Source organism: Alligator sinensis, unplaced genomic scaffold (assembly GCF_000455745.1).
Source record: "Alligator sinensis unplaced genomic scaffold, ASM45574v1 scaffold1469_1, whole genome shotgun sequence".
NCBI classification, from domain to species: domain Eukaryota; kingdom Metazoa; phylum Chordata; order Crocodylia; family Alligatoridae; genus Alligator; species Alligator sinensis.
Window position 1 is genome coordinate 153,583 of NW_005842795.1, and position 20,280 is coordinate 173,862.

General features: G+C 44.2%; 1 pseudogene; it reads left to right on the plus strand.

Moving 5' to 3' along the window:
• LOC102376241 overlaps positions 1-20,280 on the plus strand; it is a 212,964-nt pseudogene that overhangs the window by 146,556 nt on the left and 46,128 nt on the right.

Here is a 20,280-nt window from a genome sequence, read left to right on the forward strand (position 1 = left end):
CACAATTTCGATCACAGAGCAGAGGCTGGGAGCAACCTGAATGGGGACAGTTCTCCACCCAGCCTGGAGCTGGCTGGAACCTGCCCCTTCCTGGGACACTTCCCAGCCAGTCCCAGGCTGCCCTGGGAAGCAGTGCAGTCTGGAGGTGGCTGGAAACTGTCCTGTTTTGGGCAGTCCCCAGCCAGCTCTGGGCTGCACATGCAGACTTCCCTGTGGAGCCTGGGGCTGGCTAGGAACTGTCCCAGTCAGGGGCAGGTCCCAGCCTCATGTCCTGATCATAATCGAGGCACATGGCTTGAAAAGAGCTGCAGAGATGGGGCAGGTTCCAGCCCCCTGCCATCATCCCCTGCAGCTCTTTCCAAGCCCATGCCCCTGATTAGGGAGCCAAGGCCAGGAGCTCCCTTCTGTCACGGCAGAGGGACATTGTCCCCTCCCCAGCAGCAGGTAGCCCCCAGGGCCAGGAGATAGGTGTCTTCTGGCTTGCTGATAGCACCCAGGGGGTGTCTGGAGCTCCCCCTAGTGGCAGTAGGGTTCATTGCAGGGCTGCATGGAATTGGGAGCAAATCTGCTCCCAATCTAATCCCTGCATGTGTACACACCTACCCAAAAATCCTTATGGTGCAGTATCTTACTGTGCAATAAATCTGGGGTAAATGCAATAAAGGCTGGGGTAAATGCATGTGTAAATGTGCCCAGTGCATTAGTGTCTTGGTATCATCATCAATATATATGCCACCTCTCCCTGATTTTTTGTTGCAGAAGTGAGGGCATTAGAATGTCTTCTTTCAGAACTGCTTTTGAAATGCTCAATCTTTTTCACTGTGCAGGTATATTGTGAAGTGGATCTAAAACACCAATCCTTGGCTTAACCCAGTGCAGACCTTGCCACTGCAGCAGAGAAACTTGAAGTTACTAGATAGAAGCTTAAAGTAGGTTATTTCATAATTTGAATTGATCTTGGTTTTTTTTGTTCTTGTCCATTATTAGTCAAGTGTGATGCAACCCATATGGATATTTAACTTGTATTACAAATAAAAAAATAAAATTGGAGCTTGTAAGCAACAGTGTCATTAAAGAAGAATGTTAGATTTACTGTATAAATTGTGCTGATTGGTTCTCTAAACTAGTTGAAAATACTGTATATTCTACTGTCATTGATGCTGAGTCACAAGTGATATACAAATATACACACAACATACTTATGGGAACTTTCCTTTCCTTTTCTTTTTCATTTCTTTTTTTTTTTTACAAATTTTATTAAAAACACACTTGTCACCCTACCCTTATAAAATTTCATACATTAAGCATCCTTATTTTACCAAAATTTTATATTGCAAAAACAACTGCATATCCAAGAACATTTAACTACATATATTAAACCCTTAACTTAAATCAACTTCCCACAAAAGAACCCCTTACAGAACTCTTTTTCTTCATACAGAAATCCATGAAAAACAATTACCTCAGCAACCACCTGAAGCTCTCCACCCCTCCCATCAGTCCTCTCTGTTGGTTTAGTGAAACATGTGTCCAGTCCTTTTTTCTTCACTTCTTCTCTGCCTCTCCTCCAATCTCTTCTTTGTCCTGATCAATGTAGTATTTCAATGCAGACCCAGTTTTAGGCACTATCTTTCAGTGAAAGCCAGCCCCTTAATAATCCAGAGGTTTCTTACTTTCTGTAAACTAGTTTTAAAACATGCTAATAAAGTCCTTAATAACATTTCCTCCTGTCCCTTTGGTATGAGTCCATGTAGTACCATCTCCCCTGCTAACAGGTTTATTTGGGTGATATTCAGAAAGTGGCAGACCCTTCCCACACTCCCTTTGCATATGTGCACTCCTAAAACACGTCCCACTGTTTCTTCTTCCCTGCACCTCTCCCTTGAGTAGCTCAGTGAGCTTGTCAACCCCATCTGTATTGCACCTCTCTCGCCAGCAAGATATTTCTTATGACCATCCATGCTAGGTCAGCATATTTGCCTTTTAGTTGTTTAACCACCACCACTCCTCACACCTTCTTCACTTGTCCTTCTGTGAAGTTTTCTACTGGCAACATTCTGCCTCTCTCCTTTACCGCTTTCATCAATTACTTATTGTTATTCCTTCAAGAGCTTTAGCCCTATGTTCCCTATTTTATGCTTCTGCATGAAACCTTCCATCCTGATGTAATGAATTGGTGGCTGCCACACCCGTAGATTCTTCAAAGAGGTCTGATATACTCCATATTTCCTCAAAGTGCAAGGGACTTGGTTGTCATGGGTGACTTCAATTACCTGGACATAGACTGGGAGGAACACTTGGCTAGGTCAGATCGTTCACGCAGTTTTCTGACATTGATTGAGGAGCTCTTCCTGACCTAGGAACTGCAAGGGACAACCAGAGTTAACACTCTCCTAGGCTTGGTCTTGGCCAAGGGAGATGATCTGGTGCATGGCTTGAACATTGAGGGTAACCTGCATGACAGCGACCATGAAATTATCAGGTTCACCATTTGCTGTAAGGTTGACAAAACCAGCAGGATTGAAGTCCTGGACTTCAAAAATGCTAACTTTGACAAGCTCAGAGCATTAGTAGGGGAGGCAATGCAGAACCAGGAAGACAAGGCAAATGGGGTGCACAAAGAGTGGTCATTGCTCAAGGATATGATCCTTGAAGCACAAAAGAAAACCATTCCTGCAAAGAAGAAAAGGCAGCAGGAGGGCTGGCAAGCCCTCCTGGCTTAACAGGGACATTGTGGTCCTCTGCAAAAAGAAAAAAGAGGTGTACACACAGTGGAAGCTAGGGATGGTCCTCAAGGAGGACTATACAACAGTTGCCAGCACTTGTAGGGAATCAGGAAAGCCAATGCGGTGACGGAGTTTAGGTTAGCTACAGGAGTCAAGGACAATAAAAAGTCCTTAACACCTCGGGACAGCTGGTAACCAATGTTCAGGAAAAAACTGAACTCCTGAATGCCCACTTTGCTTCGGTATTTCACCAGACCAAGGGAAAGTCAAGTGAGATATGGCTCACAGGGGACATGCCAGGACTGACAGCCTCCCCACTGTGGATGCTGAGTGGGTGCAATACCAACTAGAAAAACTAGACATTTATAAGTCAGCAGGACCAGATGGACTTCTTCCAAGAGTGCTGAAGTAGCTGAGGTTATCATGGAACCCCTGGCAAAGCTCTTCCAGAATTCCCTGAGGATTGGAAGAGGGCCAACATTGTGCCCATCTTCAAGAAGGGGAAGAGGGAGGACCTGGGCAACTATAAGCCAATCAGACTAACTTCCATCCCAGGGAAAATCCTGGAAAAGCTCATTAAAGAATCTGTGTGCAATATGCTCACAGAAGGTAAGATTCTGAATGATAGCCAGCATGGCTTTTGTCACGGGTAGGTCTTGTTTTACCAATCTCATCTCCTATGACCAGGTCTCTCACCACCTGGACAAGGGAGACGTAGTAGACATTATATACCTAGACTTCCAAAAGGCTTTTTATTGAGTATCTGATGATATCCTTGTGGGAAAACTGGAAGATTGTGGGCTCAGCTGCTCAATGGTTCAGTGAGTGGGAAACTGGCTACAGGGTAGGACCCAGAGAGTTCTCATTAATGGATCTGTGTTGTCCTGGTGTGAAGTGGCCAGTGGTGTCCCTCAGGGGTCCGTGCTTGGACTGGTGCTTTCCGACATCTTTATCAATGATTTAGACAGGGGAGTGAAAAAATCATTGGCCAAGTTTACGGATGACACCAAGTTATGGGGCAGTGTGGTCACATCAGAAGACAGGTTGCAGATAGAGGTGGACCTGGACAGGCTTGAGAGTTGGGCAGACCAGAACCAGATGAAGTTTAACACTTCCAAGTGTAAGGTACTCCATCTGGGGGCAAACAGCCCTCAACATACATAGAGGCTCGGTGGTGACAGCTTGACTTGCACCACAGCTGAAAGGGACTTAGGGGTAATGATTGACTATCGCATGAATATGAGCCATTAGTGTGAGGCAGTGGTCAGCAGGGCAAACAACATACTGGCATGCATCAACCGATGCATCTCGTGTACAACTAGGGAAGTGATACTCCCGCTGTACTCAGCACTGGTGAGACCACAGTTGGAGTACTGCATCCAGTTCTGGGTGTCGCACTTCAGTAAGGACGTGGAAAAACATGAGAGGACCCAGAAAAGAGCCACTCGTATGATCAGGGACTTGCAAGGCAAGCCATATGAGGAAAGGCTGAGGGACCTGGGCCACTTTAGCCTAAAGAAGAGATGGTTGAGAGGGGACTTGATAGTGTCTTATCGCTATATCAGAGGAGTGCATCAGGATCTCGGTGAACAACTGTTCACTCCCAGGGAAGACCAGTACCAATGGATACAAACTCCTGGAAGGCCGCTTCAGGCTTAATACCAGGAAAAACTCCTTCACAATCAGGGTGTCCAGACTGTGGAATAAACTCCCTCCAGAGGTGGTTCATTCACCTACCCTGGAGATTTTCAAGAGGAGACTGGACGGTCACCTTGCAGGGGTCACCTAACCCCAGTTGTCTTCCTGCCTTGAGCGGGGGAGCTGGACCCAATGATCTGCAAGTTCCCCTCCATCCCCCATCTCTCTTGCTTTGTGCAGTTCAGATCTAGCCACCCTTTCTCGTTTTGCAGAATTCTGAAGAACTCTCCCATCCTCTTCTTCACCATCATCCACCATTCTCTGGTACTCATAAAATATTTCTTCAGTGTTCTGTACCCTGCATACTGTCTCATGTATGCTTGACACATCTCCTCATCTTGTAACAGTTGCACATTTAACTTCCACACTCCCATTCCTCTTATGGGGCTCTTACCAAGACTCAGTTCCACCTTCAGCATCTGGTGATCGCTAAGTGCGGTTTCTTTCTTCCTTATCTCTATTTTTTAATACAAACACAAAGTAAATTCTTGATGGTTTCTCTCCACTGGTGAAAAGAGACCTGGGTGGCATGATAGACAACCAAATGAACATGAGCCACCAATGTGGTGCTGTAGCTGGCAGAGCTAATCAAACTCCGGCATGCATCTACCAAGGCACCTTGAGTAAGGCTAAAGATGTACTCTTGAGTAAAGCCAAAGATGTTCCTGCTCTACTCGGCCTTTGTGAGGCTGCAGCTGCAGTACTGCATCTAGTTCTGGGTGCCACACTTCAGGAAGGATGTGGAGAAGCTCGAGAGAGTCCAAGAGAGGGCCATGAGCATGATTAGAGGCCAAGAGACCAGGTCATATGAGGAGAGGCTGAAAGACTTGGGAATGTTCAGCCTGGAGAAGAGAAGACTCAGAGATGACTTAATGGAAGTCTATGAGTATATCAGGGCCTGGGGGAGCAACTATTCACCCAGGCTCCCCAGGGGAGGAGTAGAAATAATGGGCACAAGCTGATTGAATATCACTTTAGACTAGACACAAGAAAAAACTTCTTTACAAGTCGAGTACCAAGGGTTTGGAACAGGCTCCCCCAGAGATGGTACGGTCACCCAGCCTGGCAGTTTTCAAAAAGAAGAGGTCCCGAGCTCCTGGCACTCTGCTGCTCTGTGCTCCATCCCTTCACGTCTGTAACACACTAAGGGGACAGCATGCAGCCAGGTGCCTTTCCATCCCACATCTGCTACACTTGCATCAGTTCCAAAGAAGGTTAACTGTACCAGTTCTGATGATCTAAGTCTATGGATACTCATCATAATTTTGCCTATATGTAAATTACTATGCATATAGGCAAATTACTATAGGCATGCTTATTTCAATGTCAGTGTGTTCAAGCTTGCTCCTCACTTCCATGTATTCAGGGAAAGCAGTATCTGACAGAAAGTGGGGAAGGGGCTGCATGGGGGAAGATGTTGGGGGGGGCAAGGACAAGGAGGCCACCTGACCCCCTCCTTACCCCCCAGATTTATTTTCCCTGCTGTAGCAGTAGAAGGGGGACAAATTCAAGGCAAGCCTCCAATAATTAGATTCTGTACCCAGAAAACTATAACAAATGTATACATTTTCCATATATAGAATTTAATTACTGGGGGGTAGTATCATTCAGGGTCATCTTATATTTGACTAAATACAGTAATTCCTTCTATCAAAGAACTGTGATTTTTTTCTGGCTTCTTCCCCCTGAAAATTAAATCTAAAATTTAGCTTCCCCCAGCCCCCCCTCGCCCCCCCCCCAAAAGCCAGTTAAAATAAAGCAAGCAGAACACTCCCCAGCCTCCTCACGTTAATATGACCAGGTTCCCATGTGAAACATTCCATTTAAAGAATGACTAAGGCATCAGTATTGAAGCTTGGACCTATTTGGACTGATAAAGAATAGAGAAGTACAAAGTAGCCTTTGACCTTGTGACATTTCCAAGTTCCAAAACTAGTTATAAAATCAAGCTATAAAATGCACCAATAGGTGAACATTTCACTCCATTTTCATTTGACCATTTTGCTTTCAAAAACACCCAGGAACAATGAACATTTGAACTTGAAGTGATCCAGGTTTATTTTTACTCCAAAAGAAGTGGCTTCAGTAGAAATATTGATTTTGTAGCATTTGTCCAATCATCTGCAGAAAATGGAGCTGATCATGCAATCCCTTCTGAAGGCAAAGGAAACAGTCATTGTTCACAAAGTAGCTCCCATTGATTTCAGTGAGATTACTCACATGAATAAGAATTGGAGGGTGAAGGATTTGACCCATTATCCTGTTTACAGTGATTATGTCCAATTATGCGCTGATCTGCTTGTATACAGTTTTCATTGATGCTGATCCAGTTTAGTCTAAAACAATATGGTTGTCTTTCCCTATTTGTTCCATTGTTGTAAAGAAAAACTCCAATCCATTGTCTAAATTGCACAGTTTTTCTACTGTATCTTCATATATTATTCTGAGATCTGAATTAACAATCATTAGTACCCAAGTTGCCTTGTTTAGGTCTGCCTCCCATGGTCTAATGAAAAGTCAACACTTAAAAACATTTTCTTATGTTCATTTATTTTTGTTCATTATAGTTAATATGCTAGTCCCCAGGAGACAACTGAGAATGGAACTCAGTGCTAGGCACTACATAAACATAAATTAGAAAACACTCCCTGTCCCAAAGGGCCAGTACTCTCAAAGCATAGGAAACATGGAATTGGAAGGGACCTAGTGGGTCAAGTCTAGTCCCCTGCTGTTGTAAGCAGCCATTTCATAAACTGCTCAGGCTCCATCTTAAAACCAATAAAGTTTCATGTTCCAAATGCTCCTTTTGGAAAGCCATTCCAGAACCTTCCTGCCTAAATTTATTCAGGGCCAGTTTCTTTTCATTTGTTCCTCTGCCAACTTAATACTTTAGTTCTTTCCACTCTCTTTTTCTTGGTGTGTCATATATGCATCTTTTTCTGATGTGTTCAAGACAACACTAATATTGTCTTTCTGCCTTCATTTTGCTAAATTAAATATGCCAACCAATCCACATAAGGCCTACAAGAGGGAGAGGAAAGGATATAATATACCAGCATTATTAGGTGATTGGACAGTGCCTTGCACAATTCACTATAATATTGGTTAGGAATTATGTTTACTATACAAAATATTAATTATCATCATCTTCAAAGCCTATGGTTCATTTTATTCTGGACTGACACCATTTATGCTTTTCTGACTTTTGAGTTGTAAAGCTGTAGTTCCAGAACAGTAAAAATTGATTATTTTGTCAGTGATACTTTCAAAGAAAATAAGTGATGAAATGTACAGTATATTTCAGTTTGCAAGGATCACTTTGATGCACAATTTTGCAATGGAAATGAGCGTATAGCATATTCATATGTACCAATAAGGAAAATGACAAATGCTCACAGTCCTTGTTCAATTCACTTATTCAGTAAAAATATTCCTTCCATTCGAATCTGACATGAATTTTGTTTCCTTTTTAGAGGAAAAACATGAAAACAAATAATACTGAACTAATAGATAAAAATTACTTACTAGCTTTATAGCTAGGGACCTACTTAATTCGTGGTTTCATGGATTTCATGGAAATTGCAAAATCTGGGCTTGTTTGCAAAAATCAACAAAAAAATCCCTTAATAAACATGAAATGCAGTCCCTTGCTGCCTGGAAGGGAAGGTGTCGCCTGGCAGGATGGCATGCAGGGCAGCAGACAAGATGGCAGCTGCCCCTCCTCCTTCTGCCAGGACCTCTTCCCCAATTAATACCAAGGGGCATGGCCACACAAAGGGTAGCCAACCATCAAGATGGCAGATGTCCCCTTGTCTCTCCTCCCCACTGGGCTTCTCAACCAATCAGTGCTGAGGGGTGGGCCCTCTCCACCAATCAGGGCCACCGCAAAATCCCAATGTCTTTTCCTCGCTCCTCCTGGTTGTGGGTCATAGACTGAGGAGGCAGAGACGGGTTGAGGTACTCAAACAAAGACTGCAGCGCTGGTGTCATCGTGAAGGCTTTGGCTTCCATGATCACAATCCGCTTTTTGGTGAGAGAGGTGGTGGTCTGCTGGGAAGAGACAGCTTCCATTGCAAAGCTGGCAAGTCAGTCAGCAATACTGAAGTTCTCGACTTCAGGAAAACTGACTTTGACAAACTCAGGAGGCTCGTTGTCGAGGCCCTAAGGGACCACAACTCAACAGGAAGAGGAGTCCAAGAGGAGTGGTTGCTCCTCAAGGGAGTGATCCTGACAGTACAAGGGATGGCCATCTCATCTCGGAGGAAGGGTAAGAAAAGGGCGCAACAACCCCCTTGGCTTAGCAGGGAACTCGAGGACCTCCTACACCTCAAAAGAGAGACTTATAAAGGGTGGAAGGCTGGAATTACTACCAAGGAGGAGTACTCAGCACTGGTCCATACCTGCAGGGAGTGGATCAGGAAAGCCAAGGCTGCAACCAAGCTCCATCTGACTTCACATATCAAGGATAACAAAAAGTTCTTTTTCAGATATGTAGGGAGTTGGAAAAAAAGCAAGGGTAACATTGGACCCCTGCTGACCCAAACAGGACAACTGATAACCGACACCCAGGAAAAGGCATACCTGCTTAATGGGTGCTTCACATCGGTCTTTCATCAGTCCAATGGGACTGTCCTGCCTAGCAAGACTCAAGACGGTCAGGGTGAGGGCATATTTATAGCCAGCATCGGTGTTGATCTAGTAAAGGATCACCTTGAGAGGATGGACACCTTCAAGTCATTTGGTCCTGACAGAGTACACCCTAGGGTACTCAAGGAGCTGGCAGGCATCATAGTCCAACCATTGGCAAAAATATTTGAAAATTTGTGGCGCTCAGGTGAAGTACCTGACGAATGGAAGAAGGTCAATGTGATACCCACTTTCAAGACAGGGCGGAAAGTAGATCCCGGGAATTACAGGCCAATCAGCTTGACCTCAATCCCTGGTAAGATCCTTGAGAAAATTATCAAGGAGACCCTTCTGGATAAGCTGACTGAAGGCAATATCCTGAGGGATAGCCAGCACAGGTTTATTGCAAGTAGGTTTTGCCTGACCAATCTCATCTCCTATGACCAGGTGACATTATCACTTGGACAAGGGAAAAGAGATAAATGTCATATACCTGGACTTTTAAAAAGCCTTTGATTTGGTGTTCCATGACCTCCTCATGGAAAAATTGGCCGACTGTGGCCTTGGCTGGGCTCCAATGGCTGGGAAATTGGCTCTGAGGTCAAACCCAGAGAGTAGTGGTCGATGGTAGTGAATCATTATGGTGCTCCGTGACCAGTGGCATCCCCCAAGGCTCTGACCTTGGACTGGTTCTCTTCAACATCTTTATCAACAATGTGGACATTGGTGTCAGAAGTGCACTGGCTAAGTTCACCGATGACACTGAACTTTGGGGCATAGCGTCCACACCTGAGGACAGGCTAGTGATCCAGGCTGACTTGGATAAGCTTAGTAAGTGGGCAGATACAAACCTGATGATGTTCAATACTGATAAATGCAAGGTACTCCACCTCGGGGGGAAAAAACCCCACAGCATGCTTATAGGCTCAGCAGTGCTACGCTTGCTAGCACCACTGCTGAAAGAGGCTTGGGGGTCATGACTGACCACAAGATGAACATGAGCCACCAATGAGATATTGCAGCTGGTAAAGCAAACAAAACCCTGGCTTGCATCTATAGATGGTTCTCAAGTAAATCTCAGGATGTCATCCTCCCACTGTACTCAGCCTTGGTGAGGCCACAGCTGGAGTACTGCATCCAATTCTGGGCTCCACAATTCAAGAAGGATGTCGAGAAGCTTGAGAGAGCAATGCGCATGATCAGAGGGCAAGAGAATAGGCCTTATGAAGAGAGGCTGAGAGCCATGGGACTCTTCAGTCTGGAAAAGCGCAGGCTCAGGTGTGACCTGATGACTGCCTATAAGTACACAAGGGGTGTTCATCAGGATCTGGGAAAATGTCTGTTCACCAGAGCACCCCAAGGAAAAACAAGGACCAATGGTCATAAACTCCTACAAGACCATTTTAGACTGGACATAAGAAAAAATGTCTTTACTGTCCAAGCCCCCAAGACCTGGAATAGACTCCCTTCAGATGTGGCACCTACTCTGGACTTATTCAAGAAACGCTTGGATGCTTATCTTTCTGGGGTCCTTTGACCCTAGCTGACTTCCTGCCCCTGGGGCAGGGGGCTGGACTTGATGATCTTTGAGGTCCCTTCCAGCCCTAACATCTATGAAATTAGCTTTGCACGCCATGAGCAGGCTGTGAAAAATTCTTTGTCTCACCATGATTTAGGTAGGTCCATGTTTATAGCTACCAATTAGGTAAGAATTTAGCTAAATAACTCCAAGTCTAAAGAAGATTATCCCTCTGGATTTGTCAAGGAATTTCTTGTGAAAATCTTATTACTAATGTGCCCTTCAATCTAAAATAATGTTTTTATATGATTATATTAAACTGAGAGATACATTTGCTTATGTAAGCAGGCAAACTTGTGTACATGTATATATTCTTAAGTCTGCATTCTGATGAAGTGAGCTTCAGCTCACGAAAGCTTATGCTATATATATTACAGCGCCCCGCCCCCCCCCCCCCCCGCGGGGGCTCCAAGGGGCCAAACTCTTCTTAGGCTTTACTTTTGGCAATTGGTACCTCTGTGTGTGTGTGTGTGTGTGTGTGCGCACGCGCGCGTGCGTGCTGGGGGGCAGGGGGCTGCCAGTTAGCCCAGTTTTTGCACAACTTCGTCTGCCATTAAAAGCTATCCCTAGCTCTTATGACTGCTGAAATACTAAACCAAGTAAAAATTGATGTTTGTCTTCCTTAGAATTTTAGACACATTCTGAAAAAGCATATTTAAAAGATGGGTGGACTTTTATTGTCTTTCGTCTTAGTAATGTATTAACCATGATCTCTAACCACAGAGGTTTAAATAGTATGGTGACTCTTCTGTTGTAGATTATTTGAGAAGAAATATCTAGATGAAGCACTGTGACAAAGAAACATCTCATGGCCAGTCTAATTGTTGGCCTGCCCACCTGCCTAGGGCAGTCTGCCCACCTGCCTTTCCTACCATACCTTTGATATGACTTAATAATTGATATTTAGAAGGTGGGAGGTTTCCCATTTAATGCCCGATGCCAAGGGCATAATACACAGGTCTGACCTCCCCTTTACCATGTCCCATGCCTCGCAGATGGCATCCAAATTACTCGTAACTCCCCCGGGCCCACTGGTGAGCCACACACAGCCTCTGCCCCAAACTTGACCTCAGGTATCTGGAGACTTACCTGGGCCATTTGCCCCCCTCACTGGGGCCTCAACTCATGCCCCCTCAGTAGGGCTCGCTCTATCAAACTACCAGGCAGCCTATGTGCAGTCGTTCAGACCCCTTTCACAGACCCTACTCTACATAGCCCTCCCTGGGACTTCTGGACTTCACACCCCTTGGGCCTCAGGAGTCCGTCAACCTACCTGGGCCCCCAACTCAGCCTACAGCCCACTCAGGTGTCTTTCAGCATGCCTGGATCCTGCCTGTTCCTGCTGTGGGGTTACCCACCATGATGTGGGGGCTAAAGCTATGAAGTGCCCCATGCTCACCTTTTATTAGGGAGGCAACTGGTATGGCATTTCCTGGGGCCCACCCCACCACAGGCAGCCCCACTACACCATCCATCCCTAGCAGGGTGTAGTTTCAGGTCATCCCCCAGGACCAGTAACCTCCTCCATCCCCACAGCTCCTACCCTTGACCTTCAGGTATTCTGGGAGCAGCAGCTCCAGCCAGGCAATGTTATCCCTCTGACTCCCTGTAGCAACTGCCAGCTTAGCCTTTAGGGTCTGGGTTTATATTGAGGCTGCTCAGCCCCATCCTCCAATCCTGGAGCCCTCCCACAGTCATGTGAGCACCTTGTTAGGTCACACTGAACTTGCCAGTTGCACCTCAGTCTGATCAACCTCTTAAAGTGGCAGCCATCAAAGGTGCCCAGCCACAAGTATCTATCTAATGTTGTTGTGTATGGTAACCATTAGCGTGGAAAAGTTGTGTTGGAACTGTGGTATGAAGCCTACAATTCCTGGTTTCCAGAGGAGTGGAGTATTACTAAGAAGGGGTCAAGGGAGAATGACAGAGGACTCCATATAGGGGAAGCTGGTTTACATACTAGATGGCCCAAGCAAAACCAATAGCTTTAGCAACTACTAACTTACTTGGCAGTATGTGAAAGGCTTATTCTCCAGTAGAATTTCCAAAATGTATCATTTTCCTCTACAAGGATGCAGTAGGATTTAGTTTTTTGTGAGCCTGAAGGTACTCTTTTATTCTCAACAGCTGCCGGTATTATTTTTGCATACCTAAAAATATTGAACTTTGGTGTGGAGTGACCATTTTGTTTATACCTGCCAAAAAGAGAAAGGGAGCAATGTTTTTTTCTTATGACTGGCAAGGGAATAAAGTACATCATTTGCAGTTGATAACAGAGTAGTAAAAGAAGAATGGGTCTTTGTTTGCAGCTTTCTGGAACTGAAAGGATGACTTTGCTTTTAACTGTTAAGGGAGTGGACAAAACGAGGCCTTGTTTAGAGCTCCAAGTTTTTTTTCCAGGGAAGATTTTCAAGAAATGACTATTCTCATTTTTCAGAGGCTGGAACGCTCAGGAAATGTGTGTATGAAAGTCACCTCTCAGTGTACCATTCGATGGATCAAGATGTTTTGGAAACTTTTCAAAGGCAAACCTTTTTATTTTGGGGGGGGGGGGGTTGTTTTTTTGTTTTGGGAGGAAGGGTTGTTTGTTTTGTTTTGTTTTTTCGCAGTACCTCAGAAAGACATATCTCTAGATATGTTGTGTTACCAGTTGATAACAGTGTTATCAGTTGTGTTACCAACCTATCCTGATAAAAGATTTGTGCAGAAAACTTGCCAAATGTCTAAAAAAATATATGTGCTGAGTGACACGGTACCACTATTTGGAAATATTTAGTAAATAAATAGTTTCTTTTATGACCTGAAACACATTATTTATACACATCACCTTAAAGTTACAAACCAGCTTTGTATAATTTGTGTGGCCCTTCAAAGCTTCATCTGGACATCAGGAAATTGATTTCATAGAAGCTATACCAGGCCTTTCATTGGACTCCTTATCTGCCACACACATAACTTATTTTATCTGAGTTTTTAAAAAACATGTTCTATGAATAAAAATTATACTGTAATGCCCTACCAGTAGAAAATTGCTGTGTGCATTTATCTTCAATAAAAACCTGTGCTTATTTATAGTGTTAGTTTAGTACAGTATGCTATACTAGTTTATCTGCTGGACTGATTTAAATATTATTCATTAGTATTCATTGAAGTGGCATAGCATATTTTTAATTTTTATTGTTTGTTACAAGGATTCTTAATACATTCATAATGAAAGGGAATAAATGGCCACCAGGAGTATTTAAGATCATAGAAATAATTTCCGTTTGTAAGAGAATACTGTCTCACCTTAGGTTTCAAAATGAATGTTTCATATGTTCTTGCTTTGTAGTGATTATTGTGCATGTTTGTATCCTGGTTTTACATTGCAAAGACTATTTAAATCCTGGCTGTATTGTATTTTAAAATTGTAAATCTGTAATTCCAAATTCTTGCCCCTAATTACAGCAAGACTTTTGAGGTACAGTAAATGACTTAGTGTCAGATGGACACAGCACGTAGCCAGAATTAATAGAATAAAATGTGCATGAAGAGTGAGCAGGGAGATGAGAGCCAAATCTTCTACACTAGTAGAGCTCAGCAGAGTTCTTTTTAAGGCTGAAGTTGTCTCTGCAGCTGCTCTATTTTTCTTAATAGTTTTGACTGGTGCATCCCCTGGCACTCTTTTCAAGGAAATCTTTGTCTGATATGCCAAAGCTACAGCTATTCTTCTTGTGCTCCCTTATCCTGCCACCACTGCACAGTGAGACTGTCCTGATTTTGCCTTCCATTCTTAGTTGGGTTGAGGAAGCAGGATTGGCCCTGTTGCTGTTAGGTACATGCTAATTTTGTAGCATTGCCTCTTACTATTTGTGGAAGTTGGCTGATATGCAGCACAAGTCCCAGGTAGGTACAGAGAATGAGGAAATGACCGACAGCAACAACACAAGGGATTCCTATCACAGCCGCTCAGAATTATACAACACAACACAAATAGATCTTTTGCATAATGACTAAAAAACTGTTAATAATGGCCATCTTCAGTAACATAGCAACAGCCAAATCCTTGAAAAGAGGAAGTTTTCATTGATAAAGCATTTCATTTAAACATTGAAATTTGGTATAATGTGGAGTATGAAATAAGTTTTGAAAGGGAGCTGATGATTAAGAAGAAATGCAGTGGGCATTTAATAAATGGAGGAACCGCAAGATAATTAACTGGCATGCATAAAGATTCATGCTTTATACCAAAATTTTAATTTTGCACATAAATGTGCCTGATGTAGGCAGCATTTAATCACCTAGCTGACAGGAGTAACTACTTTCATTTAACCTTGACTGAAGATCATGAATTCTAACAGGTTTAATTGGATACATCATTTAACAGAATGAACAGAGCAAATTTTTCTCAATTCATAGGTTCTGATTGACATGCACCAGCAATAAGGCGTTGCACAATTAAAGCTGATCTGTATTCCTGGCCTGGGCAGCAATTGCCATAGTGATGTGACACTGTTTGATCACTGTGGCACTGAAACTATACTGAATTTCCCCTTGTTTTGAAAAGGGCAATGCTTTAAAAAAAGAGCGAAAGAAAGAGAGATTTTGGCACTTTATTATTTTTTAACATTAATCACATTGATATGCACAAACTGTAAGGGAAGGGGCTTGTCTTGTTATCTGTAACTCAGGGGAAAGAAGGAAAAACGGTATCACGTTTTATCCATTTGGCATATTACTTACAGAAAGTCAAAAATGGGGGGAGTCAAGTGAAATATAACACATTCAGGGCCCTCACTGTCTTGGATTTCTTTTTGGATAGGAAATAGATCTGAATGCATGATTTTCACCTACAATCCATTCTTTCCCCCCCGCTAGATTTCACTGCACAGTCTGGTAGGTCAGAGATGGCCTACTAGGTATATTGGGGGGAATAGAGAAGGGGTTAATATTGCAAAAGAAGGGAAAAGTGAAATCGTACCCAAAGTATTTTCTTGTATGTAATATTTAATGTGATGAAATCTTGAAAAAAATGATTAAGTTTATGCTGCCCCCAGGCAACTTCCAGTTCCCCAAATAGTTTGCATTCATGAGCTCTCCAGAGGTTTGCTGTCTCTGGCAGCACTCCCCTGGTCTTATTTTAACCTGCATGAGCTGGAGCTATTCTTGCCCCAGATTAATCACACACAAGATTTTTTATCTATTCATAGGCCAAAATCATAGCTGCCTTTTGTTAAATGCATTTGCCCAAAATGACATGCATCTGAGTCAGTGACAGCTCTCAGGTCCCATTGTGGCTAGAAATGGGAGTGTACTACCACTGAAAAAGGAGGGCTCCTAGCTATTCCTTTGGATATGCCTTGCTTGATTCTAATCCCAGAGAGCCCAGAAATATTAGATTTTTAAATTGTGACATTATTATATCTAAAAATCTATTTTAAGTCATTTTAGAGATCTCCAAAATTCAGTTAGTTATAATAGATTTCTCCCTTTGAGGCATTTAGAGTTTGGCTCATGGTAAGTATTAAGGGGGCAAAGGGAAACAAAGATGTTTAAATTCACTCTAATATTTTTAAATAGTTTTTATTAAATACTTAAGATAAACATCATGGGCCATCTCCAACAGCATTAGGGATGCCTTAAGGTAAGACCTGATATTTTTCTTTGCATATGGGGAATTTCTAGTTGGTAGAGAGTTGGTTTCTTGGAATAGGAGGTAGAGACAGAGTTCAATGTGCCTTGGCAAGCCAAGCTGGCAGAGAAGCTCTCTGAGTCTTAGACATCTCTCTTCCTTGTGCAGGGTGACGGTATAAATTTATACCCTCACCCCACACAAAGGAGACAGAAGTGCAGCAGAAAACCATTTATATTGCCAAGCTCCTCCTCTTCACTTTGATATGTGTTCAGAGCTGCTGTGAAACATCTGTGCAGGAAGCCCTAACTATGATGGTCTGGAATAGTATGGAGGTTTTTATTGGCAGACAAGAACCTTGTCTGCCTATGTCCTTAGACCAACATGGCTACAACCAACACCCCCAAGGTTTTTATTGTCCACTTATTTAAAATATAGTTATTGTCTCTTAGAAATGTTGTGCCATGTAATTCACTTTATCATTCCTATTGATAATATGTCTGTATCCCTCAACCACACATTTGTGTATTCCATGTTGCACATTATATCCATATGGTGCCTTTGTACAAGATCTCAGGTGACCATTAACAAAGCAAGTTTTACAATTAGCAAAGCAATTAACAATTAACCATTGACCATTAACAAAACAAGTTTTACCTCTCTGATGAGGTAGCCAATACTGTTGTACTCATTTGCAGGTGGGCAAACTAAGGCACGTGGTGATTTTAGGGATTTTTCCTATGATCTGCAAAGCCAAATCAGTGGCAGAACTGAGGATGGAATTGGGATCTGTTACCTAGTTTAACGATTAGATCTGTGGCAGGCTGGCCAGTGGGCTCACCAGAAGCTCAGACTGTTAGCTTGCACCCGAAGGGCTCGGGCTCCATTGATGGAGACAGGTTTTCCTTCCCCACCAATCAGGGAAGGACAGCCCCACCCTGATCCAGGGGCAAGGTGAAAGAGAGGACCTGAGAGGAAACTAACCCTTCGGGCTTCCTCATTGGTCCATTCTCAGTTTGGGGCAGACACAGATGGCTTTTGGTGAGGGACAATGAAGACAGGGCTTGAGAAAAGCTGGTAGAGCTGACCAGCAGGACAGAGCAGCTGCATCCCAGTCATGCTGTGGAGGGAGCCACGTTGTCAGTGAATGAGGGTCCAGGAGTGGACAGGACCTCAGTGACTGCATGCAACAGCGTGGGTCCCCAACTCTGCATGAGGCAGGAGCCTTCAGTGCATGGATCGGTGCAGCAGGCCTGTGAAGCTGAAGCAAGCACCGCGGCTGCACAAGGCAGCATGGGTCCCCGACTCTGCAAGTGGCAGAGGTCCCATGATGCATGGATTAGTGCATGGGACTGGTAGAGCTGAAAGGGACCACAGCAGCTGCACGAGGCAGAGCGAGTCCCCAACCCTGCATGAGGCAGGAGTCAGGCCCTCAGTGCACAGAGCAGTGCACAGGGCCATAGAGCAGGCAGGACACAATGGCTGCATGAGGCAGCATGGGTCCCCAACCCTGCATGAGGCAGGAGCTGGGCCACCGGTGCACAGATTGGTGCACAAGGCTGTAGAGCTGATGGGCCACCACAGCTGTATGACGTGGTGTAGGTCCCCATTCCTGCAGGCACCCCTTCAGTGCACAGGGCAGTACACGGGGCTGAGATCTCAGTGAAGCTGATGGGATGCCAAGGGCTGCATGAGGCAGTGTGGGTCCCCATCCCTGCATGAGGCAGACTCCCCATTGGTGCACAGGGCAAGAGAGGACTGACAGGCCCTGGTGGCTGCACAAGGCAGCTCAGGCCTTCCTGCCACAAGCAGCAACTGGAGAGATGACCACCCCAGTGAGGCAGGATGCCCTGCCTCCAAATCACTGGTAGAGACAAGCCTAACCCTCCAAAAGCTGCTGGGAGTCATGAGTTATCCAGGAAGGGGATTCCCACAGGGGAGGAGGGGCCTTCCCCCACTGTGGGTGATCAATGGGAAGCCCCTAATGAGGGGGGGATGCAATTCGCCCTTGGACATAGAGAGGAGTCTAGGGCCCCTGTTTGTTAAGGGTGGTTTCCTGGTTATGGGCCCCTCCTAGGTAAGTAACCTAGGAGGTGGGTAATAATGTTCTGTTAGGTAACGGGATCCTTCCCTGGGTGCCATTTCTTCTTTGGGCACAGCTGATGTGCCAGTGTTGTGGTCTGTTTCCTTACACTGTTAGGATTCTTTTTGTAAACCCTGCATCCTTATTATTGTATTAGGAGAGGATCGTAAGCTGTTTTATATCTGAACCCATTGTTTGGGTTATCTGTATATATTTGTGACTCATTTGGTGTAACCTGATTGTGTATGTTCAGTTATTGTCCCATCACTGCCAGATATTTCCGTCAATGTTTTGTTGACTAACATTCAACATGGAATGGGAAAAAAGTTGCAAAACTCAACTTCCTCACCAGTGGGATCTTGTGTTTTATCATTAAGTGCTGCTTCACCTGCTGCCTGGAGGGCCCTGTTGAGGGGGCAGAGGCTGCAAACTAATTGGAAAGCCATAGAGGACTAGGCCTGTGCCTGAGTTCAGGGTTGAAAAGAGCTATTGCTTGTGTAAACTTATATCTGTAAATAACATAGATAGATAGATAGATAGATAGATAGATAGATAATAGGGGGTGTGCAAAATGGGCCGTATTTGATTCGGATTCAGCTCGAATCAGGGATAGTGATTCGATTCATTGATTCGGATCACTGTCCAAATTCAATTCAGCTGAATCCGAATCTGAAGATTTGCTACAGACACAGCTTTAAATGTTTTTTCTACATACCTCAAGGTACCAGGTGGCTCATGAATGCTGACCACAGGAACATGGCCCACCCTCCCCCGCCGGCTTGTGCTTGGCAGCAGACCCCCCTGTGCCCTCCTGGCTCGGCAATTGGTCACAGGGGGACCCCTCGTGCCCCCCCAAACCCGGGAGGCATCAGTCACCAAGCCAGTGGGTGGGGGGAGGGTCCATCTGCCCCAGCATCTCAGCATTCATGAGCCACCTGGTACCTTGAGGTATGTAGAAAAAACATTTAAAGCTGTGTCTATGTCTGAATCATCAAATCTCTCCAAATTGATTTGGAGGGTTCCAGTTTGATTTAGAGATTAAAAGGTCTCCAGTTTCAATTTGGATTTGGAGATTTGGTCGCCGAATCTCCACTGAATTGAATCAGTGACCAAAGTGGCGCACAGCCCTAATGGATGGATGGATGGATGGATGGATGGGTTTACATAAGTTCATGGTTATAAGTTTTATATTATGCTGTATCATTAAACTTGTAAATAGTTAACTATCACTGGGTGTCCTTGGACTCTACTGTGCTCTGTAGGAAAAGGAGGTGAGCTGGCCTACAGCTAGGTAGCCACACTCCTCACAGTGTACACACACCCACTGTCATCCCTTCAATTGGAGAGGGGATACCTTCTGCATACCACCCAGGTTACAAATCTAAATGATCAGATCTGGCTTTGTGAAACACCAGTGATGTCAATAGTTTGGCTTACAGCTTATATTGCTTTCCTACACATTTATATAGCCATTCTGGATGATTGCAACATGTTCAAGTCCCAGCTCCCAGCCAAAGATGCTATTCATCTGCTGAAAATTACACTTCTGATTAAGTACTTCACTAGACAGTAAAATACCAGATTGCTCTCTTGGATTTCAGAATTCTCCGTATATTTACTGATGTTGCAAAACACAACTTCCGCACCAATGGGATCTGCCCTCCTCTGAGAGCCATTTCTGTTCTTTCACTGTTATCCTCTTGAGTTGGATGTCATTTTTTTTGCCTGGTGCTCTTGTTCTGCCTTCCATGTCAATCTGTCACTTTCTTCTCTATATGAGAACAACCAAGGGCCTGATATAATACACATGCTTAAAGTTAAGAGCTTGCTTAAGGACTCTACTGGACCAGTCCCTCCCTTTTTCTAAATCTAAGGTAGAATATTCAAAAGAACCTGAGTGATTTAGGAGCTCAAATTCCATTTTTCAATATTGACTGAAGCACTTGGGAGCCTAAAT